The 24718-nt window shown below is 41.6% G+C and overlaps 1 protein-coding gene across 3 annotated transcripts in view; it reads right to left on the reverse strand.

Moving 5' to 3' along the window:
* LOC147203363 (zinc finger protein 516-like) overlaps window positions 1-20523 on the reverse strand; it is a 52521-nt gene extending 31998 nt beyond the window's left edge. For all 3 annotated transcript variants that reach the window (XM_086113601.1, XM_086113602.1, XM_086113603.1), the window contains exon 1: window positions 20305-20523. The gene's annotated coding sequence lies outside the window, so the exon portion shown is untranslated. The remainder of the gene's footprint in view (window positions 1-20304) is intronic.
* Window positions 20524-24718: the final 4195 nt, after the last annotated feature.

The following is a 24718-nucleotide window of genomic DNA, read 5'->3' on the forward strand; positions in this document are numbered from 1 at the left end:
AAAAGTAAAATAAAAAATATTGAGCTTTACCATAAAGGTTGGGACACCGTAACAATTCCTGTTTCGCTTTGTGCTGAGCAATATTTTGTTTTAATTTTCTCTTCAGATGCTTATTAAATTGCTTGCTGATTTATTAATTTATTAATTTTCATTGACTCTTAAAATTTAATTTTGCATCGTAGACGTGTCATGTATGCGGACTATGGATTGTGATTCACTTCACTTCCTTGTATTGTTGTTCAGTCTGACACCTGGTGGCAGCGATGCGGCTTAAGATTGATAAGTGAAAGCTTTTGCCCGTTAAATCAAGTTTTTTCACACATTAATTGTATGCAGTTTGCTGTAGATGAAAATTATAACACTACAGACAAAAAAACAACCCGAAAAAGTGTTGTCTATCGTCTTCGCAATATACAGTGTATCTTCATTTTGCCAAGATCCAGCGGGAGTGAACACACCGACTTATAGTACTTCCTGGCCAATGAAAGCGGCTACCCTCACTCCCCTTAAATTCAGCGCAGGAGAGATGCGCACACAGTCTTTGACATTGCGAAAAGCAGAAATAGACTCACTGGAGTCCATGCAGAACATCAAAGCGTGCAAAGTACGTTTGTAAGGAACTGCAAGCAGACCTTCACTTGCGGATGTTAAGTTGATCAAAGCATTCACAGAGCACCGCTGTGTCGTGGGTGCTTGAAAACCCGCCTTCCACCCCAATCATGCCCATGTGTGTGAATCCCTCACATGAGGGGAGTGTTTTAAAAAATATAACATACATCATTATAATAATAATGTGTTCAATTAATGTATTTCTACAAAGATTCAGAGGGTTCAATGCATGCTGTTGTCATATTTGTGAATGAAATAACATCGACCACACATATTAGCGAAACACAGACTCAGTCTGTCTGTTATTGGATCAAATCCTCCACCTGCACCACAACTTAGACCTGCTTTAAGATGGTCAAAGGTCGAGTCTACTTTCTGTCGCGAAAATGTCAGTTCCGCCTGGGGCGTGTAAAAGAAAACACCCTGGGTGTGCTGCCATTTTTTTTCATCGCTGCATGCGGTCGGATTGATAAAGCATGAGGTACGCATGCGCGGTAAGCCGTTGTGTGGGTTTTAGTTGCTTTGTAAAGGGAATCGTAATCATTTATAAGGGCAGGTATTAGCCGAGGTTGACAGGTATGCCCCTGCATGGTGCAGCGTAGTCTGCCAAATTCACAAAGAAAGTAAACTAGAATTGCCTTGGCACAAAAATGAAAATACAGTATGCCAGTTTTTATTCCCAGCGCAGGCGCAGTGGTTTGCACAAATGGAGCCCATAGGCTTTGGGAGATGGGGACTACTCACCCTCAGAGACATCCCACAATCAGAGTAAGTCGCTAAACATCCATCATAATTATTTTGGGCTCAAATATAAAGTATTTTCTTCTACTGACTAAAACGCTGGCCACAAATATCCACACGTACACAAACACATCAGACCAATCTCCACCTAAGATCTATCTGGCACAATGATGCCTGTGGAGGCACTTGCCCAGGTATTCAAATTCTGGCCTACCAGCTGCCGGTGGGACAAATGTCTCAGATCCAACACTGAAATCAACACGTAACATTAGAATGTGCATGGGTTCTACTTATTTATCTTTTTGGAGTGGTTGCATGAGAATAGAGGACAAAAAAGAGGATAATGTAGATCTAATTTAGCACCCACAGCACCAAATTGGATGGAGATCATTTCCTATGGAGTCCACTGTTTTCTATCTGTAAATACTGTACTTATACAGGCTCTCTTGTACCAGACTAAATGCATGGGTTGGTCACTCATATCTCACTTACAGGGGCTGTTTTGAGAAATCATATTTGACCACCCTTCTTTGGATTTATTAACTGTCTGATTAGGTTAGGTCAATCAAGTATAATCTGTTGGGATTATCAGATATTATTTTAAAATAGGATTCAACGGCCAGCGATTAGATGATCAGAGCCAATCTGCATGAAAAGCAAAAGATTTTCATCACAGGTTTTAGTTTGAAGAGAATTTGATGACATTATAAGCTTTTGTGTATTTCTTACTTAAAAATGCTTGATTTTGTGTGTTGATCGGGTAACCAAATCATCTCCAAATGTAAAGGCCTAAAATTGAAAAAGTTATGATATTTACTTAAACAGAGCAGTAGAATTACAGGAATTCCTGTTTTATCTTCTTAAATGGCACATTGACCAGATAGCTCTCACAGGTCCTATTTTGTGATACCACTCCCTCAGTATTGAGTCACTGACATGTCTATATCAGTCCAGTATGAGGACACAAAGTAGCACTTTCCACACATACTTTAATTAATGTAATAATGGGGGTCAGGTATACAGACGTGTTGGCACAATTCAAAAATTCATTTTGTAGTCAATGACAATGGGAACTGTATCGGAGAACTACAATAACAATAACCGGTAGTTATGATAAAAGTTCTTTGCTGTGGTTGTTTTTTTTTTTTTTTGTGCTTCTATTTTCTTGGCTAACTTGTAGGGATGGTTGTGAATGTGAATACAAATTTGACAAAAAGTGTGTCTATAATTTCCATCCATCCATTATCTGAAGCGCTTATACTCTCGAGGGTCGTGGGTGTGCTGAAGCCTATCCTAGCTGTATTCCAGCAGTCGGGGGAGGGGGGGGGCACCCTACTGGTTGCCAGCCAATCGCAGGGCACGCATAGACAAACAACCTTTCACACTCTCAATCACAACTTGGGACAAGTTGCATGTTTTTGGAATGTGGGAGGAAACCGGAGTACACGGAGAAAACCCATGCGGGCACAGGGAGGACACGCATACTCCACATAGGAAGGCCAGGGCCCGGAATCAAACCCATGACCTTCATACTGTGTACTGATGCCGCATGTTTAATTTATGCCTGTAATTTCTCCAGTTGATTTACAACAATCCCAAGGTATAAAATAAGGCCGCCAAACAGTACCACACCGGAGCACTCTCCTTGTCCGGAACCACATCACACCACCTTCTCTGTTGCTTTTCCGTTACAACAGGTGTGGGGTGGAATGGGGGCAAGCTCAATTGAACTGTGCGAGTCTGCGCTGCGCAGTGCATACTTGCACTCGCAGCATGTATGGTTGTTCTCACATAACATTTCACGAGCGGCGAGTCTTGGGCCACTGTTTCTGAATTGCCATTCCATGATGTGGTCGCTGCCTAAAGTACAGTCGCCGGCTGCGGGCACAGCGAGACACAGCCACACAATGCCAGCCCACCCTCAAGGCAAAAATACAATATATGCAGTTCACGCATTTTGTGTTTTACATGAACAGTGAACCATCCATCCATCCATTTTCCGAACAGCTTGATCCTCACTAGGGTCGCGGGGAGTGCTGGAGCCTATCCCAGCCGTCTTCGGGCAGTAGGCGGGGGACACCCTGAATCAGTTGCCAGCCAATCGCAGGGCAGACAGAGACGAACAACCATCCACGCCCACACTAACACCTAGGGACAATTTAGAGCGTCCAATCAACCTGCCATGCATGTTTTTGGAATGTGGGAGGAAACCGGAGCACCCGGAGAAAACCCACGCAGGCCCGGGGAGAACATGCAAACTCCACACAGGGAAGCCGGAGCTGGAATCGAACCTGGTACCTCTGCACTGTGAAGCCGACGTGCTAACCACTGGACTACCGGGCCGCGAACACTGAACCATATTTACAATTTCATATGACCATGGATGAGCGCAAGAGATTTCGCAAGCGTCATGCAAAGCTCGCTGCCAGCACTCATTCATTCTGAACGGAGAGCCCAGTGTCATTAATTTCACCTCTCCGAGTTAACAGTTCATCCTCTTCACTCTTTGGTGTCCGCGCAAAGCTGCTATCCCTGAGGAGTGCCTTGTTTTTCTTGCCAACCAGATATGCCACAGACATTCATGTCTGCAGTTGCAGTGCAGGTTATAAAATGTGTATTGGCGATATAAAGTGTCTGTGAAGACACGCGCCAATAACTGCCTGCATCAGTTAGCGCGTGCATAGTTGCTTGAGCCACACAAGAAGGAATGCCTCGGCAGCTGCCCTTCGCGTCAAATTCATGTATTTCAAGAGGAAATACGCAAATTCAACTATTTTCATTATGAAAATGTTTGATATTATTGAATTGAAAAAGAAAACCACTGTAAAACACAGCCCAAAGAACTAAAATGGAAAATTATCATCATTGTTTGCTTGTTCATTTATTTATTTTTACTCTTCGTATGCAGTGAAGAGGAGTGTCTGCCTGCTAGTCAAGGCTTTGAAATCACAGATTTCATTCGGACAAAACCTTACGGGCTAAGCTGTATGCTAGGAGAAGCTTTTTGAGCGAGTGGTGCCTAAATGCCTAAATGCCCACCATAATATCCCGTGTTTTGTGTTTGTTTTGGAGCTGGTTTGTAAGTAGCCATGTAATGATTTCACCGGCACCAGCATAATAATATACAGGAAGAGAGGTGAATTGTCTACCAAACCATATCAGGAACTGCATAAACATTCAAACATGTCTGTTTTGAGTCACTCAACTATATGAGGGCCAGGAGGAGGAGGAGGAGAAAGAGGGGCCTGATAAATTTGTGAATTGATCACTCTAAATTGTGTGTAGGTGTGATTGATATTTGATGGATGGGTAATATTATGGATGCCTGGTTAGCACATCCACCTCACAGTGCAGAGGTTGTGTGTTTAAATCCGGGCTTCAGCATTCCTGGGTGGAGTTTGTATGTTCTCCATGTGCCTTCTCCCACATTCCAAAAAAATGCATAGTCGGGTCATTGATGACTCTAAATTGTCCGTGACTGTCAATGTTAATTAAGTGGCTGGCAATCAGTTCAGGGTGTACTCTGTGTCGCACCCAAAGACAACTAGGACTGTGAGGATACGTTGTTTAGAGAATGGATGGATGGATTTATATTAGTGGTCAGTCCACACATCCGTATGATCATTGAAGAAATTGTTACACAATCTCGTGCTGAAAATGGATGGCTCTCTTTGATAATGCAATGTTAATTGTTGAACAAACACGTTTTTTTTTCTTTGGTCTCCTGAAAAGTGGGGGCTGTGGCGCAAACACGGATTCCGTCCGACGATACCAATATGTATAAAATGTCCAATTGATGATAGAGAAGGCCATTTAATTTTTTTTTTTTTAATATTGAAGAACGAAGAAAAAATGGGCTGAATTATCAAGGACACTTTTTTCATCCAGCCCAAAATGGCAGTACGTTGTACCTTTAAGTTACTATTATAAATGCTTAAAGCAATCAATAAGCCACTATTACTACTACTAGTCCTACAAAAATAAAAGACAAAAAAAAAAAAAAAAAAAATTAGTTTCATTTACTATCAAACACCTCATTTATGACAAAAATAAGAACAAAAACACATTGATACAATATGACCCATACAACCAAACTCGGCACTGAACGTAAGCTCTTTTTTGTTGGAAGAAAGGGAAATAACAAATGTTAATCATTTCTTGGGTAAGTGCTTATTGACAACAAAAAAAACCCCCAACTCATGGTAAAAAAAAATCTAAGAAAATATTGACATAAAATAGTGGTGGTCACTACTCGTGGGCCTTGCCTAGGGCTTTCTCTCCCCAGTGATCATCCTCACATCTGGATACAATGTGGGAACAGGGCATTGAGGCCAAGGGGATAGCTGAAGGGAGGGTGTAAGTGTGCTGGGGAATTCTTGAGAAAAGATTTAAGAGCCAGTGGAAATGGTGGTGGTGCTGATGGTGGATGTGGAGTTATGTGTGTTGCAGTAGAGGTGAGGAATTGGGGTGGGTGTGGGGGGGTCTACCAAAAGGCTCCCTGTCTTTGGTCTCTTCTTTCCTGTGTAGTTGACTGCAAGGCCCCCAAGCTACAGACAGACAGGCAGCTAGGAACTGAGGTGAGTAGAAAAAACAGCCCCCAAAACACAATCTGGAAGCTAAAATACAGCTTTCGCACATGTGGTAGCAGAGGAAACAACATCAGGTACAATAGGCAGGTGACGATCTCCTTGATGAAAATTGTACACTAAGGGTTGTTAGACACATGGCTCTGTTGTTTGAAAGCAAAGCCTGATGTGTAAAAAAATGTGTATGTTTACTTATCATTTTTGCTTCCAGAAAAACATCATAATGCTATATTGAGAGAAGACATTTCAAGACCAAGAGTGGTCGAAATGTGAAATGTGAATACATCATTTTTGAGCCACTATAATTAAAAGTCCAGCTTAAGTATTAATTATTTTACACATTGTGTACATATCTTCTAAGTAGAACGTAATAGTTAAGCTAGATTCTATTTGTCTGGCAGGAATTTTTCTGTCAGACTAAGTTGCTGCTCTGCCCTTCTATCATATGGTGTTCCACAGTGGTCTGTTTTGGGGGTCTTGCTGTTTTCCTTGTATCTGCTGACCCTAGGTTCCATCCTATGAAACCATGGTATTTCTTTCCACTGCTATGCAGATGGCAGTTAGATCTATACCCGACTGAGCAAAAAGGATGTGTTCTCCTTTAGACCACTTTTGTCAGGTCGAGAGGAAATTAAAGCCTGGATGTCACTGACTTTCTTACATTTCAATGAAAATGAAGCAAAAGTTGGTGGCCTGGTTGTGCAGTGGTTAGCGTGTCGACCTCACAGTGCAGAGGTGCCGGGTTCAATTCGAGCTCCGGTCTCCGTGTGTGGAGTTTGCCTGCATGAGTTTTCTCCGGGGACTCCGGTTTCCTCCCACATTCCAAAAACATGCATGGCCGGCTACTTGAACACTCTAAATCAGGGGTGCCCAAACTTTTTTGATCGAAGATCTACTTTTCGATCAACTAACCTCCCGGGATCTACCCTTACCGGCACACGCGCGCGCGCACACACACACACACGCACGCACGCACGCACACACACACTCGCACACGCACGCCATGATGAGAAACAGCCTGAAACTGAGGCATGCGACGCACTTTTTCAGCCTGTTAACTATCGTAGCTCACACGTACCGTTTTAAAGTGCTTCCCTGGGCCCTCCTAGATTCCTATTCTTTGCCCGTGCCCTCGGTGAATTGTACACGAAGCAAACTCTGAATGAGAATAATGACGATAAAAGATAGAGCGCAACGGTTCTGATCACAAGCTGCAATTGCAGACTGCTGAGAGCTAACAACTTCCGGTGACGTAATCACGCGCCACCGTAAATTCAAGATTTACCTGCTTTATTTTATTTTTTAAATATTTTTTTGGTGAAAATGAGACTGATAAGATGATTAGGGTGCAGTGTACATTAACACAAAAAAATATATTACTAACATGTACAAAGACACACAAATGGTTGTTTGTTTTTTTTCTCCTCGACACTCCTCGGATCTACTTGGGACCTGTCTTAGATCTACCGGTAGATCAGGATCGACCTAATGGGCACCCCTGCAATTGTCCCTAGGTGTGAGCGTGGATGGCTGTTCGTCTCTGTGTGCCCTGCGATTGGCTGGCAACCGGTTCATGGTGTCCTCCGCCTACTGCCCGAAGACAGCTGGGATAGGCTCCAGCACCCTCCACGACCCTTGTGAGGATAAGAGGAACGGAAAATGGATGGATGGATGCAAAACAAAAGTTATGGTGTTTGGCCCCAGTGGCCATTGTACATTCCATACCATTGACCTGGGTCCCCTGGAGGGATAGATTACTCTCATGCACTTTATTTTGGAGTCACCCAGTCCTCTCTTAAGCGTCTCCAGTTGGTCCAAAATGCTCCTGCTCGCCTACTACCTGGAGTTCATAAGAGGGAGCACATCACCCCAATTGTGGCCTCCCTTCATTGGCTCCCTGTACATTTTAAAGTTCATTTTAAGATAATTCTATTTGTTTTCAAATCTTTAAATGGCCTCACCCCAGCATACCTCTCTGAGCTCCTCTACCCTTACACACCTGCCTGTTGCCTCGGGTCTGTGGAACAGATACTTTGTGAGGTGCTGAGGACTAAGCGGAGCCTCAGAGGGATGGAGTCCTTCTCTCTGGAATAACCTTCCGTTAAATGTTAGGCAAGCCTCCTCTCTGTCCATTTTTAAAATTTGTTTGAAAACATATCTTTATTCTTTGGCTTTCGACTGAGACTGACACTGTTATATTGTTTTCTGATGTCTACTGTATGTGTTGGTATCAATAACTTGTGTTTTAATTTACTCTTTTCATAGTCTTTGAAGTTGTATTATTGTTATTTTATGTTTGACATAATGTGCTTCATTATAGCTGCAGCTGTTGTGAAACATACGATATAAATAAAGTTGCATTGTATTGTATAAGCTTCACTAAGACTACGTACACACTGCAGGACGGGATGCCCAATTCGTATTTTTTGTTAAAACTGATTTTTTTTTTCATGTACTCCATCACATGACTAAAAGCTATGTGACTTCTAATGTGAACGCAAAACATGCGTGATGTGAATGCATGCGCACAAAACACTATGTCAGGTGACAGGCATAAAAACATAACAAATTTAAAAAGACTTCACATGGCACATGACTTGACGGAAGTAAATGTGGTCCCACATGTAGGCTAGGGGCTGATTTGTGTTATCTCATATTGCCAGAGTACTGAGGCGGGAGGAGAAAAAATGTTTTGGGGATATGAGGTGACACTCATTGATCTCCTCAACAAATGGAGACATCTAATAAGAAGATTTCATGTCTCAACTCAACTCAACTCAATTGTATTTATAGAGCACTTTCAAACAACCATTGCTGCATACAAAGTGCTGTACATGGAGCAACTAACATATATACAACAATAAAGCAATAATCAGTCACAAAGATGGTAGTAGGCACCAAACAGTAAAACTAAGATCAAATCTGAGTCATGCTGAGTCTTTGCTGTCCTTGCCGATGCATGATAAATGAACCGTCTGCGTGGCTTTATTCCTCCTATCACTACAAAATGTCCACTTCATGTTTCATGTTTCAAGTGGGGGTTAAATTCAAAAACTAAAATGTTAAGACATCTAGCAACTCCCCGCGACCCTGTTCAGGATAAGTGGTGTTGAAAATGGATGGATGGATGTTAAGACAGCAACTGCTACTCAAAACAACCTTGCAGATCCATGAACAATGTCAGTAGTATCCCGAGTGCTTGCTCCCCTGCCCACATGGAGGAAATATTGGGCTGTGTGTAGATGAGCATTCATACTGCAGACGCGTCACATATATATCTGATTTATAGCCGCACACCTAAGAGTTTCAGGTCAGATTTGAAAAAAAATGTACTGGTCACACTGCCTGAAAGAAGCTGATAGGTATCACAGATGAGCAAAAAAACCAAAAAAAATGTGAATTGAGATTTTTGGATTCCTTTACAATGGAATGGCTGAATGAGGCCCAAATTTTTGTTCACATGTTATCCCATATACAGATGCACTCATGCGTGCACACATTCACTAAAAAGCATTGCGGCAAGGTTACGCTGACATCAGGGGCTAACGATTAGTTCTTCTGCGGACTGAATGATTAGCTGCAGTAGCCTGGAGACATTTCCAGCTTGTTTCCCTAAGTTAGTCAGACAGGCAACATCATTGGCCTTCAATCTGCACTACAATCACACTCTTACTAGCCCAAATAAACAACAGTTGACTGAAGGACTATTGGGAAGAGACAGTGTGGCCTTTGCTCTCCCTCTCTCTCTCTCTCTCTCTCTGTGTGTGTGTGTGTGTGTGGGTGTGTGTGTGTGTGTGTGTGTGTGTGTGTGTGTGTGTATAGTGATTTTCATAATTAAATATAGTGACTAGAGTAGTAGTACAAGTAGTTCTAAAAGTTGGAGAGCATGTACCGGTACGCAAATGTGTATGAATAGGTAATAGCAAGATATTCTTTAAATATAATGTAGTAATAATATCTGGTCTGGAAAACTTTGCAACTACAGTGAAACTCCTCTACAACGAAATCATGTTTGCAGCAAGAAATTTTTCACAACAGGGGGGTTTTCACTGTAGCAAATTTGATCTCAGATGTAAACACACACACACACAAACGAATGTGAACACGCACACACAATCGTATGTGTACTCTATTTTTATTTCAATAGCGCATAAGTATGAGCACACACTTATTTGACACTTCATATTGTCAGTGTAGAAAGAAAAAAAAGGGAAAGAAATTGCGAAATTTACGATTAGCATTCACTTTCACTTACATAAATTTCTTGGATAATGTATTTTATTTTGCTTGCTCCATCTTTCATTTTGATCACTTTTACCCTCTCTTCCAGCATCAGAGTTCTTCTTGTCTTAGCTGCTTGACATCCAAAGGTCCGTTTTGTAGCCATTTTAGCAAGGCAACGTCCATGCTTGTCTGAATCTAACAATAACAAATACTTCCTGGACCCGGTGGCTTTTCTTTCCACCATCTCACTGTCTCTAACTCGACCTCCCCTCGATCGCCACCCAAGACAGCGTTGCTCAGCTGATGTCATGCAATGAACTTTTAAGCCAGCCACGGGATGCTTCGTAGTCCTCGATGGCCATAGTTAGCTCTCGAAGGCTAAAAACCTTACGCTAACTGGAGCGCTTCTCTCTCATTAGCACTCCAGTTAGCGTAAGGTTTTTAGCATAACAAGTAAAGCATTTTCCTCGAAAATGCTTTACTCGTAATACGAGGAAACGTTAGTTTATTTGAATGTCCGTCGAGTCATAAGGAATTTACTCTGAGCAGCTAATCGGATGCATTCCACTCTATCTTCTACGGATCTAGCTTCAGTATCTACACACATAGACAGTGAGGTCCTTCTTGGCCAATGGGAGGCCAGGATGATGCTCGGTAAGCCAATGGCAGAGCAGCTATGAGTATGTTGCGTTCAGGAAACTCGCAGCTGTGACCGAAATAAACATCGTTCACTATTTAAACCAATGTGGTGGTTGCTGCTGCCGTTTCCGAACGAAGCAGTAGAGGTCGCTGTAGGATTAGACTTCATTGTAGTGAATGTCTTCGCGAGGCTAGAGCAGAGAAAATGATTTCGTATAACGCAACAGGGGGGGGGGGGGGGGGGGTTCGTCGTATGGGGGGGGCAGTAGAATGGTTAATGGTGTTAATGCATGAAGATTTTTTCACATTAGGGGCTATTTTCGCCCATATAGGTTTAGTTCTAAAGGAGTTTCACTGTAGCTCTTGAACACATGAAGCACGATACCTGTGTTTTTAAGAGTGTTCAACAGTTGCCAAATTAAACCATCAAGTTGTCTCGTTAGTTATGGGCAATGGTCAGATTCAATCACGCTACACATATTTTTTTTAATATACGGTGTCAAAGCAAGGTATAGTCATACTAGTTCTGAAATCTGCGTTCCCACATTGCAAAAACAGTTGTGTAGAAATTCCTCTGCTTGTTCACGTGGAGAACAACTATGGGGCTGTGAATTGTTATCAGGGGCATGGTGCCTGCTCCATATAAAAACGGACTTGAGGTTACATTTGCTGTGATTTTGCTTTATGAAGCCGTTATAACGGATGCGTGCACACTTTGTGTGTGTGTGTGTGTGTGTGTGTGTGCGTGTGTGTGTTGATGTTAAGAAATATTCCACACCTCCTCAACCTTTTTTTTCACAAACTATATTTGATTGCTTATTACGAATAAATGTTTCTGATATATCCAGAGACGTACATGAAGACCAGTCATGTCAAGACACATTTATTCTTATGTATAGCCCTTAATCACAAACAATCTCAAAGGACTTCACATGCCCAAAGTTGACAAATATTAACGACATCCCCTGACCTTAACCCCCAGGAGGGCAAGGAGAAACTTAAAAAAAAAAAAAACATCTGGGGAAAAATGAGACACCTTGAGAAGGGGCCGCAGATAGGAGAATCCCCTTTCTAGGATGACCAGGCTGCAATGGATGCAGAGTGGGCAACATTTGGCACACTATTCTATGATACAATGTTAGTTTGAATTATATAAAAGTCAATTTGACAAGATGAAAATGCTGCCGAGAGAAGCCTTTGGAGAGGTAGTTCCGACTCTGTACCTGGCCCAGTTAGTCAATGAAGAAATCTTCATAGCAGCACCTCAGAGTGGTCGACCCAGCTCTTGTCAATCTTAAACGCTTTTCCATGGCAGCAATCTCTAATCCACGGTGGATGTCATGACTGTTTATTTGAGGTGACTTGGATATATCGTAATCACAGCTGGCCCTTCAACATTTTTCCAATAGTGCTACATTTGTAGTATGACTACATCCTCTGCTGGCCAACACTGTGTCTCAACTGTCTGTATCTGTGAAGTTAATGGTAAACGCTGATGCATAAAAACTGTAAAAGTGTCTAAAACGGCGATGAAACGGCCAATGGTAACCTCACTTTTGATACTTAGATCTTCTCAAACAATAAACTATTTATACAGGAGATGAAAACACTAGTGTGAAACCTCATTTCTTTATCACGAGGGTCATTTGTTGATTGTTTAAAAATGTCAAGTATGTTTATTAACAGCAACAAAGCAGCAGATGCTGAAAAGAAGGAGCCTCTCTGCTTAATAATCTGTTCCTCCAACCCCCACTCACCCTTCATGCCCTCTGGGCTGCTATGCCTTTGGATTAAGTTTAGGTCCCACCATGTCACATCCCGAAGAAGAGCCATCGTCACTCCTGCTAAATGCATGGACTTGTCTGCACCCACTTATTGAACAAGAAAAACAACAGAGCAAAATGTAATGTCTTTTATCGGTATGCTCAGAGGTGCTAAAGATATAAAATAATAATGACATCATTTAGTGGCTCATCATTTTGAACCTAAAAAAGATCAAAGAGACACAATTATACGAAAAGCTTTTCTCTAAAACATTGTGTCACCTTGTTTTTGGAAAAATACGTGTATGACGATGAATTTGTGATCAGGAAAGTACCTGAAAAAATGTATTGCTTTCCGATGTTTTTTTTTTCCAGGAACACTAATACAGGGTTTAAATAAGCGTGTGTGTGTGTGTGTGTGTGTTTTTATGTGTGTGTCTTTGTGTTTGTGTGGGTGCGTGTGTGCGTGTGTGTGTGTGTGTGTGTGTGTGTGTGTGCAAACGTGCGTGTGTAAAGCAGTGGATCAATGGTGCAAGTCTACGACAGTGACATCTGGACTGGATGAGGGGCGCTGTTCCTTCCCCGAGCCGCTCTCCCCTTCTATCTCTCTCTTTCAATGCCTGACCACAGCCACGTGGTTCTCCCCCAGCTAAGCTTATTTCTCTTCTTTAATCCTGCAGCAATCACAGCAACAAAGTCATGGGCTGGTCATAGATGCCGGCAGAAATCTATTCACGATGATCACTATGTCAATGAAAACTGATTAGCACTGTTAATGCATGTTTTACATTGAAATTGCAGCTTTGTGGTCACAATTGCTATTTCACTGGATGTGGATCACAGGAAATCAGCAGTGGCGGATAATGCAGATTGAATAATACTAACGTTGGATGTTTTAATTTGCCATTTTAGATTGGTTTCTTGAGCAAATGTCATTTTATACCATCTAAAAACAAAAAGTATTGCTCGTCACAGGCGAACAAAGAGCTCTAAATCTCCTTGCAGCACAACACAGGCTCACCCTTTGAAGCTGTCCCAGTTTCAAACAAACAGAACACTGATAAACGAGATTGGTACTTAGCAATTCTCATCAGATTATTAGCCGCTCAGTAAGGGACACCTCCTGTTCATTAATTACCACTGCATATCGAATACATGTGTGCGGCACTACATTACCGTGCCTATCGTCAGTCTCACTGGAGTGAGACTACCGTATTTTCACGACCATTCGGCGCACCGTATGGTTGGGCGCAGTCTCATTAATGGGTGCTATTTCTGTATTTGACACATAGACAAAACGCACTGTATTATTGGGCGCAGTTTTACAGTGGTAAAACATACGCCAGCTTAAACATACGGCATGCATGCGCGCACGCTAAAAACACGTTAGCTTGTAGCATACGGTAGCATGCCAAGACATACAGATACAAGCTAAAAACACGTTTTTAAAAAGGCAACGGAAGCAAAACTGAATTCCGTTGTATTTTATTTAGCCATCGTACAATGTACTCACGTTTTTCGATCAATCATCACCCAGAAATCCATCAAAGTCCTCATCCTCTGTATCAGAATTGAACAATTGTGCAAGTACCGGTAATCCATCAAAAACGCCGTGTTCCCTCTCGTCAGAGTCACTCTCATTGCCATGTGGCTCCACAGAAATGATGCGGGCTTTGCCAAAAACTCGAACAACAGTGCAAGCAGACACGTTCGTCCAAGCAGCCACAATCCATTCGCAAATTGTGGCGTAACTCGCCCAGCGCTGCCTCTCACTCTTTGTAAAGTTGTGTTTGCCATCGATCATCCATCGTTCCCATGCCGCTCGCAACTTTACTTTGAACGCCCGGTCGCAACTTTGCTTTGAACGCCCGATTGATGCCGATGTCCAGCGGTTGGAGTTCTTTAGTCAAGCCTCCGGGAATAACGGCAAGCTCAGAGTTCATTTGCTTGACTTGGTTTTTCACCACTGCTGTGAGATGGGCACGCATGCCAAAAGCATAACCGATGGCTTGAAGTTTGAACTGAGCTTTGTAGGCGTGTCTCTTTGTAGAATTTATTTTCGGGGGTTCTTAGAAACCAAAACCGAAGTTGTTTTGCAACAATGCACATAGCCACACTCTATACAGGTGTTGGTACCTGCTTGGGGCGTCCCTTTAGCGTCCACTTACACGCCCACCCTTCACTCATTGGCGGACTTCTTCGCCGCATGCCTGTCCTCACTCACGTCTGCCTTTTCTCTCTCTCTCTCTCTCCATATATGTATACATACACGCCCACCCTTCACTGATTGGCCGACTTCTTTGCCGCATGGCTGTCCACACTCACTTACGCCTTTTCTCTATATAAACAGCGTGTCGGCTGTCAGTCAGGTTTTAGAACTCAGCGCATACACAAGACGCTCCGCATCATAAGGCGTCCTGTCCATTTTGGAGAAAATTTGAGACTTTTAATGGCGCCTTATCGTCGTGAAAATACGGTATTTGTTAGCCAGGCGAGTTATTCCATTGGGGTTATTTGTAGAGTGGGGAAGTGTTCAAACTGCACCTGTGTCAAATTCACACCCACACTAATATTCAGATGGTGCTGGAAAACATCAGCATAAGTTAAATCAGCATTGGTCACTTTAAACATACTTCCCTCATCATCAGAGCAGTTAACGAGACATCCCGGTAAAAGTAAAACCATTTAATAATGACATCTTGACCAAAACCGCGTTTCCAGAATGTGGCCCTATTCCCTAATTGATGTTGTGGTTTATTGTTTTGCATTTAATTACACAATCGGGAATGTGTAAAAAGCTGAAAGGAGAATAGGGCCTATTGAACAGAATTATAACTGTGACAACACATTTGGTAATGAATAAACAACACTGCTACTATTATCATTTGATATTTTTTTTTTCTTTTAATGATTCATCTGTTTCAAGCAATACCGAATACAGTAAATGAAGCAAAAGCTGATTTCTTCCCTTTAAAAAAAAGTAGCAACCTCTCCAGTTGTGCTCTTTCTATGCCCCCTTAGAGGACACTCCAGTCCAAAACTACTGTAAATTTCGCCCGAACGCATTGTTGACAATATTAGTTCTTGTGGTTCTGTTCATATTACCTGTATCAAATAATTTTGTTGGTGATGAATGTAATCTGTGTTTTAACTCTTTCAGGATTACAGTGGACATTTTATCATGTTATCAGGTTACAGGGTGCATGGAAGGGTTAATTAAAAACACTTCCCCAAAAAGCGACATTATTCTTCATGTATGTTATTTTTCTGTGTGTATGGCAAATGCAATTACTCTCTCGCTGAGTCTCGCATCTGGCTGTTTTTTTTTGTTCATCAAGGCCTTTGGGAAGTCTCCTGTTTTAACTTCTAAAATGCTACAGTAATTTCCCCAGACAATTCATTGGCGTAACTCATCAAAAAAACAATGCTGAGAATACGAGCGACCCGCTTTGTCTTGCCTCATGCATGCCGGTATGAGCAAAATGAGCCAAGTCATTGTTTGTTCAAACTAAGTTCATTTTAGTGGATTCCTTGCCCCACTGTTTAAGATAATTCCAGGGCAAATGTTCAGCTTTTATCCACATTGCCTAAACAATAGAAGTATTATCAACACTTGAGCCCAACACAAAACATTCCTCACTCCCCTCCCTGCCAGCAAGGGCGAAGACTAAAATGTGCCTGTGCCTGAATCCCCACAGCAGCACCTCCCCTGCTACCCAACAACTCCAAACCCACTGGGATAATAATCCTCTGATTACTACATCAATTTCTTGTACCCTAATTTCGACAGCAATGTGGCTTTACAGTGTACTACCTGACTTGCTTGGTATTGACTACACTGAAGCGGGGGGGTGCAAGAAGAGGGCACAGATGTGACCTAAATAAGGAGATTAACTATCCACCTGTTACTGCAGTTTCCAAAATTTGCCAACTAGGAAAACACACAGGACAAGTTGCAAGGTGCAAGATGCATCAAATTTTCATTCCGTGGCATTAAGCAGTATTTCCCACGGGGGAGGGAGGGGGGTTCGGGGGGGGGGGGGGTCTTTTATTATTTAATCCAGGGTCTTGGTGTTACTAGGCTAACACAGTGCAATTGCCCTTTAAGAGTGGAAAACCCCATGATGCAGCAGAGGATGAATGCCATCACTGCAAAACAGACAGCAGACCCTGTATCATAAGTGGGTTGCGAGAGTTATGTGGTGCATATTTTCCAAAGGTGATTTTGAAGTGTCAGAGGGGAATTGTGCAAGTGTGTCAACATGTATGTTTTAAGCAGATAGCATTACTTCATTGTATCTTAACACACTTATTCACTTTTTTCCCTTTTATCGAAGTCACAAAGCATTTCAATGTTGTCCAATATTACCTGAAGAAGGCTGCTGCACAATAGTTGCAGCACAAAAGCTTGGCAACTGAAAAACTATCCAAAATTCAAATTTGGTAATGCAGCAGTTCTGCATTACATGCAACGCAAACTATAGATACTGTTTTCGCACACTGTACACCGAGTAAGAAGAAGCTGTAAATTACATCAACATCGACAGTTGTCTTCTTAAGCAATGTGCAAATATACCATATTTTCTGCACTATAAGGCGCTTTGGAGTATAAGGCACATTTTCAATGAATGGCCTATTTTAAAACTGTATTCATATACAGTATAAGGCGCACTGCATTATAAGACTCATACAATAGAAGCTACAATAGTGGCTGTGATTGCGTTATGCAACAACCTGATGGAGATACGCAAAAGGGAATACAATACAATACAATACCGCTTTATTTAGAGCTTTCACAGCTGCTGCAGCTGCAAAAACAAAGCGCTTTACAGAACATTTAAAATACTACATCCAAGAAAGCAAAATATAAATCCATATATAAAGTGCATCGGATTATAAGGCGCACTTGTCAGCTTTTGAGAAAATTGAATGCGCCTTATAATGCGAAAATAATGGGTAATTGGTTTTTGTTTTCAGTTTCAATTTGTCAACCAGAGATCACATATTGTATTCGCTCTAGTAATGCAATGGGGGACATATACTTCAGGATTGTACTTAAGTAGAATGCTCATTTGTATCTAGGTTTATTGACATTTTGAGTAACTTTCACTCTTAGACCACTACATTTCCTAAATAAATTGTACTGTATACTTTTACTCTGACCTATTTCTCCTAACCATCTTAGTTGCTTGTTACTCTGAAAATCTGAAAAAAAAGTGTTTGTTGTTGTAACGCCTGTAAGGTATAGCAAAAAGCAGAATAGTCCTGCCTTTACTAATGAGGTGGGGATACTGGTCGGGAGGAGGGCATGAAAATGAGATGCAGGTAACAAGAAAGTCTTTACACTGGCAGTGTGTGTTGCTTTCTGTTCCCTCTTTCCGACTTGAGGCCAGCAGATGTCAGTAGTGCTAATAAGCCAACGACCACATCTTTAACTACTGACACTTCATAAGTAAACAAAATAAATAAAAATAACATTTAAACAAAGAAAAACACTCAAAATTAGATCCACTCATTAAAGAAAGTTCAATCATACTTCCAACATTTACCGGAGTTATCTTTAGTGTCGTAAAAATGACTGTTAATAGTTATATTCTGCAAGGTGACTTCAACCCTTTCAGGGACAGTGGTTACTACAGTGGACATTTTCTCATGTTATCAGGTTACAGGGTGCATGGAAGGGTTAATTTCAACAAAGTTATTTCTGGTAAGTAACTTGTACTTTGAATCAATGATCACTTTCAGGTGCTTTCTACAAGACTGCATACAAGTCAACAAAATGGAGAAAAGGTGCGGGTTGAATGTGATGGGTGCATGAGATTTTGCTTCGGAGTGAAACATATGCAATAGTTACTGGACACTCACAATGTTTGAAAGAAAAGTTCACACCAATATTACCATAGATATCGATTTTGGAGGCTTGATATGGTAAAAATCCACAAAGGTAAATGACTCAGTCGACAGTGATAAAGGCACAAAGTAGTAATGAGTAATGAAAACAGAAGTTAGTGATGCCATTCAGCAAAGGAGTTGCCGCTGTGGAATGTGAGCCTCCATTCATTCATATGGGTTAAACATGCATTTCTACCATCACAAAGCCCTGCCTTGTCCTCATTGTCACATTGACACATCAGTAAAACGCTGTCTTGGACACACACACACACACACACACACACACACAAAACAGATATTGACTGTGTAAGAAAATGTCAACCAAAAAAGTTCAGGGACGAAATGTGTTTGTGTAAGTTTGCGGGAGAATGAGGGTGGGAGTGTGGGGGGTAACTTAACAAAAGTCAAGTCTATGGAAAAGATAGAACCATAACAGAGTTGAAAGTTCATGATAAGCACAGGGGGTGCGAAGCACACAAGCTACTTACAACAGTTCCACAGACATAACCCGAATGTGTGTTTATGACAAAGATGGAAGAGAACGCCAAGCAACATTGTTCTTTCAATTCTTTATACAATGGTATTTATTTTCAGTCACTACTCAACTTGTAAACACCGAAAGGATAATGTGCCTTTCTTTTACTACAGTCTCTAGTCTGCACAATGCTTAACAAGCACTGTGCTACGGAGGCACCAAGGAAAACAACATCGCTGAAAAACAATGTGTCTATTGTCTTTTTTATAAACTGAATCACATTTAAGGATGTAAAACATCCCAATCTAGTCCTTCTTCACATTTTCCATTAAGCTTTGGTGACTAAACATGACCACTGTCATTGACTCGGTCACCTTGGCTACGATAAATCATAAATTACTGCTGTGTCGTGTGGCTGGTGAGTATGTGATTACACAGTGAGAGCAACTGGCTGTCGATGGAAGAAAAAAATAATAACAAATAGTGTCTGAGGTCTACGTGTAATCCTGCCTTCAAAGTTACAGTCTCCCTCCTTCTTCCGCTTTCCCTTTACATTGAAGGAAATAAATACTTCTCTGTTTTCACATCAAGAACAGGTAAAGGAGATCACAAATAAATACGGACATGGAGGAGGTTACTTCAATTGTTAAAACGTAATAGAAGGCGATATGTGCCTCTACCTAAAACTCGCATAAGTAATTGCAGTTTTGGTTTTGAGTGCGTGTAAATGTGCGCCGCGTGTGTGCGTGCGTGTGTCATAAAGGCAACTAGTATTCAACAAAAATTCCAGCAACATGAAAATTGGACACGCCTAGATTCTTGATCACTCATGTTAGATAAACTGTAAAAAAAAAAATAAAAAAAAAAAACATCCAGTGAGACTGCTTTGGCACGCATTCACGCGCACAAGCACGTATGTGCACAAGCTCTCTCTCGCTTTCCCTTCCTATGTTTTACATAACAATTATGATAAGTCTGCCCCCCGAGGGAGGATGGCTGCATAAAGAGTATCTTTAATCGTTAATAAGACCTTTGCATTTATTTTTAACTTGACCTAATGCGTCTGCTACCTTCTGTCGGTATGCTCAATTGCTCCAAATATATAACTCAATCTTACCCGTTACCAGATAAACAATGTTGTATAATTCTATCATACGGTGTTTGCAGTTGTTCAGTGAGGTTCCAGTTCACATCAGTCAAGCATTCCTCAAAATGAACCATAATCTCTTTGGAGTAAATGCACTTTTGTTTCTCACTCTTAAAGGAAATGACTTGATAAAAGGAAGCACACGCTCTTGGCGAAACCTCAGGCTACTCCAAAGGCAGCAGCAACACCATCAAAATAACAAATAAATATCTGCAGTCACTTCCTTACCAGTTGAAACACCGTTGAAGCCCCCAGCATACGCACACACACAAAAAAAAACGGCGAGCCGCTCCAAAAAGCATATGTCAAGAGTCCAGATCCAGTCAAGGTAAACATGGATTAGTTTAGTATGAGGTGTCTTCCCTTGAAGCCAATAAAATATTATCTGTTGTAGATCCCTGTCTCCTGATGTTGTGGAAGAGTACAGGTTCCTCTCACACTCCACACTGTGAGTGTGTCCTTCTGGTCTCTGCCGTTTCACCGATGCTGCCTTCACTGCACTGCGGAAAGTTCATTATCTTAAAGAACAGTCGGATTGAGTGGCAGGAGAACCGTCGAAAATTATGATCATTTGAAGATGTCCGAAATTAATTTAACACTGAGCAGTTGGCACTTTGATTAGACTGTGCTTGACATTATAGTTCCTAAAGCCATGAATCGAAAGGATTTCATCCCGCTCCCTTCCCCTAAACACGCTGCGTGTTTGGGGAAGGGAAGGCTAAATTGTACCGTGTCCATCCATCTATGTATTTATACAGCTATATAGCTATTTAATAGACAGCAAATTGCAACTCCAGTTGGCCTTGTGATGAAACATTTGCCGTCTATTATCTGTTGTCAAGCAGTTAACATAAAAATTTCTGAGCCTGGAGCGGTTCGATGAATGCATCACAAACTGAAAGGAGCCCTGAGCGAGACTTGACGCTATAATGGCGTGTAACATAAAGTTTGTCACCCAACTACATAGCTGTGGACAATGACTCACTTACACGTGGTCAATTATGTATTTATTTCATTCCATTTCTTCGGAATGATCGGCCTGCCCGATTCTATCGGCAGCGCTCACTGTGAGCAACTGCCCACTTTGTACGTTCAGTAATTAATACGGCAGGGATATGCTACTGGAGTCCGCGGGTCATAAATGGCCCACTTCCACAGTCTGAGTGGCCCCCAATTCATGAATATATTTCCACTATAGTGGACCGATGCATAGTAACAGCTTGGCATCCACGGTTTTCTTGTGATATTTAATTGTTGTTTTTGTTGTTTGTGTTTTTGGCCAACCCCCGTTTTTTGTTGTTGTTGTTGTTGTTGTTTGTCAGCACGCTTTGAATAATCTTTTGAGTTTTTCAACAACACCAACAACAAAATTCCCAGTTTTCCCAAAGTATGTCAGTGGGCATCCGAGTTATTTTTTGCTATTTGCGGGTTGGGACATGTATTTTGCCATATTTGAAATGGTATTTTTGGAATGCATCTGGTTAGGAAGTGCATGGTCCTATGAGAACCCCAGTAGCGCTGATGGAAAAATTGTGGTCCTTGCATCATTTAAGTTACTCACCTCTGTGCAACATATCATAAAACCAAAACACCATAATCACTGTTACACACACAAACACATACAATTTTACCCTTTATGTGAGTGTCTATCACATGTGCTTACTCACACACACAGATACATAAATGTGTATATGTATGTGCACAGAGACCCACAAACACAGCACAGACATGTCATGTAATATGTAATCATATACAAGTGGACAATATTGTTGGTATCCTTCTGTTAATGAAAGAAAAAAAACGGTGGTCACAGAAATGAGGTAATAAATACAAGTTTAATGAATATGAACCAATGAAAATCAGACAATACTTATTATTTTTAAACAATTAACTCATGAAACGGGGCGGCCCAGTGGTCTAGTGTTTAGTGCTTTGACCTCACAGTGCAGAGGTACCGGGTTTGATTCCAGCTCCAGCCTTCCTGTGTAGAGTTTGCATGTTCTCCCCGTGCCTGCATGGGTTTTCTCTGGGTACTCCGGTTTCCTCCCACATTCCAAAAACATACATGACAGGCTGATTGAACACTCCAAATTGATCCTAGGTGTGAGTGTGAGCGTGGATGGTTGTTCGTCTCTGTGTGCCCTGCGATTGACTGGCACCCACCCCCCGCCACGACCCTTGTGAGGATAAAGCGGATCAGGAAATGGATGGATCACTCATGAAACAGGCCTGGAGAAAAGATAGAAGACTTAACTTTTTTTTTTTACCTTGTGAGACAATCACAGCAAGTATATGTCTACTTAAAAAAATTATCTGGGTACAGATGAACAGATGATTATTTTGTGCAACCATTTGACAAAATAAAATTGAGTAAATTAAGCACCATTTTTCTCAGTACACAGATGTTCAGTAGAATTTATTTATTTATTTGTTCTACTTTTATATTGTCTGAGAATATGTTTAGGGTTGTTTTGGGTTCATTTTTAAGATCCGAATATCTAAATCCATCCATCCATTTTCTAATCCGCTTTATCCTCACAAGGGTCGCGGGGTGTGCTGGAGCCTATCCCAGCTGTCTTTGGGCAGTCGGCGGGGGACACCCTGAATCGGTTGCCAGCCAATCACAGGGCACACAGAGACGAACAACCATCCACGCTTACAGTTACACCGAGGGAAAATTTTGAGTGTTCCATTCACCTGCCACACATGTTTTTGGAATGTGGCAGGAAACCGGAGTACCCAGAGAAAACCCACACAGGCACGGGAGAACATGCAAACTCCACACAGGAAAGCCGGAGCCGGAATCGAACCCTGCACTTTTGCACTGTGAGGCCGATGTGCTAAACAGTCGTCCACTGTGCCGTGCCACATGTATTTAAATTTCACATTAAATTTCCATCCATTTGAGTGAAACATTCAACTAACAGACTAATACACTTTATGTGCTGTTCAACATGCTTGCCAAACGTAAAAAGAATGAGATGTGTTATATCACTAAACCCAAAGTGTTTTCATTTTTCACCATAGCTTAATATTTTGCAGTTTTATCTCACTTTTTTGTGAGGTTTCTCGCTGTTTTTCTTCCTTGCAAGTCAGAGCAGTCAAAAAATGAACAGTAGGGTCTCGTTCCTTAACTCATTCACTCCCAAAGACGTTTTTAAACGTCTTTTCAGACTTGGTCTAGAATTGGCTGATACTGAATGAGTTAATTGATTCTGATGCCCATGCACTACTCTGACAGTGTGTGTGTTCTGAGAGACAGTGTGTTCCTTCTTCATTAATTTCCAAATTCAGCATGAATTGTTTCCATATGGACTGCCTGACACACTGGTGCACCGTGTCACCATTTGGAGCATCTAGAGCAGTGTTTTTCAATCTTTTTCGAGCCAAGGCACATTTCTTGCATTTAAAAAATCCCGCGGCACACCACTACCTGAAAATGTGAAAAAAGCTAATTTTAACAATTAAGTGTTAGATTGTTACTTTAAGCATTTTTTAAACATTGAAAATTAACGCAATATTATAACACATTGAATAGGAATCAAATCTACATCAATCCAATATTTGGTGCATTTGTTTTAATGGCAAGTAAAATATAGTCAATTAGAACTTTAACTTGCTCAGGGTCGGATTTTTATTCTGTGTGACAGACGGTTCTTTTTCTCCCGCAATATTGTACCAATCCTTTTTCCCATCTTGAGTCTTTGTATAATTCCAACATCATTCAAATGACTTTTCTGCTGAATGTGTCGCTTGAGGTAGTCCATCTTCCATTTAGTCCGTATTTTTCCATCGGAAAATTTGCTTAGAGCTTCAGCTTTGCCGCATGCTTTGCAGAGCAGACCTTTCTCACTCAAAAAAGATAATATCTCACCCAGTTTCACTGCTTGTTCTTCTATTTGCACATACTCCTACAGCCATTCCAACTTAAAAGAACCGCAGTTCATTCTTATTTTGGTTTTGGGAGTCGACGTATCACGTTCACTGCCCGGTCATTTCACCATGATAAAGGATTACCATTAGCGTCACTTATCGCCGCCGCACTGTTATTGTTATAGAGCAGAGAACATGCGCAAGTACGGTCAATGCCGTGATTGGCTGCATAGCGTCATTGCATCGTATCGTGTGATTGGCTGGACACCTGTCACTCACTGAATTACACACAAATTGATACAGGAAAAAGAAGTGATATATCTAATTCATTTGCAGTGCGTTCACTGCACCGGATAGGTTTTCTTTTGCGCTGAGAGTGTGCAACCAGTGCGCAGTTGTGCAGCTTAGAGGGAACATTGGTGCGTTGCATCTCCAGTAAACGTAAGTCTAAATAAAAGACAATTTCATTGTATTGCCTCGCGTCGGAAATTTCGCTTGTCTCGAAGCATAAGGCAATTTCCTAGCTGCTGCTGCTGCTGCTCTCTACCGGTACAGAAGAGTACTACATGATTATTCTTCCAGGCGATCGACTGCACAGGCATACATATTGCATAATTTCCCACGGCACACCTGACAATATCTCGCGGCACACTGATGTGCCGCGGCACAGGGTTTGAAAAACACTGATCTAGAGCATGCACCCGCACTCAGTTTTGGATGCCCTCTGAATAACTGAACAACACTTTTGACCAACGTTCTGAGCAAGCCA

This window comes from Hippocampus guttulatus, chromosome 6 (genome assembly GCF_054856545.1).
Source record: "Hippocampus guttulatus isolate MCC_2025c chromosome 6, RoL_Hgut_1.0, whole genome shotgun sequence".
In the NCBI taxonomy this organism is placed as follows: domain Eukaryota; kingdom Metazoa; phylum Chordata; class Actinopteri; order Syngnathiformes; family Syngnathidae; genus Hippocampus; species Hippocampus guttulatus.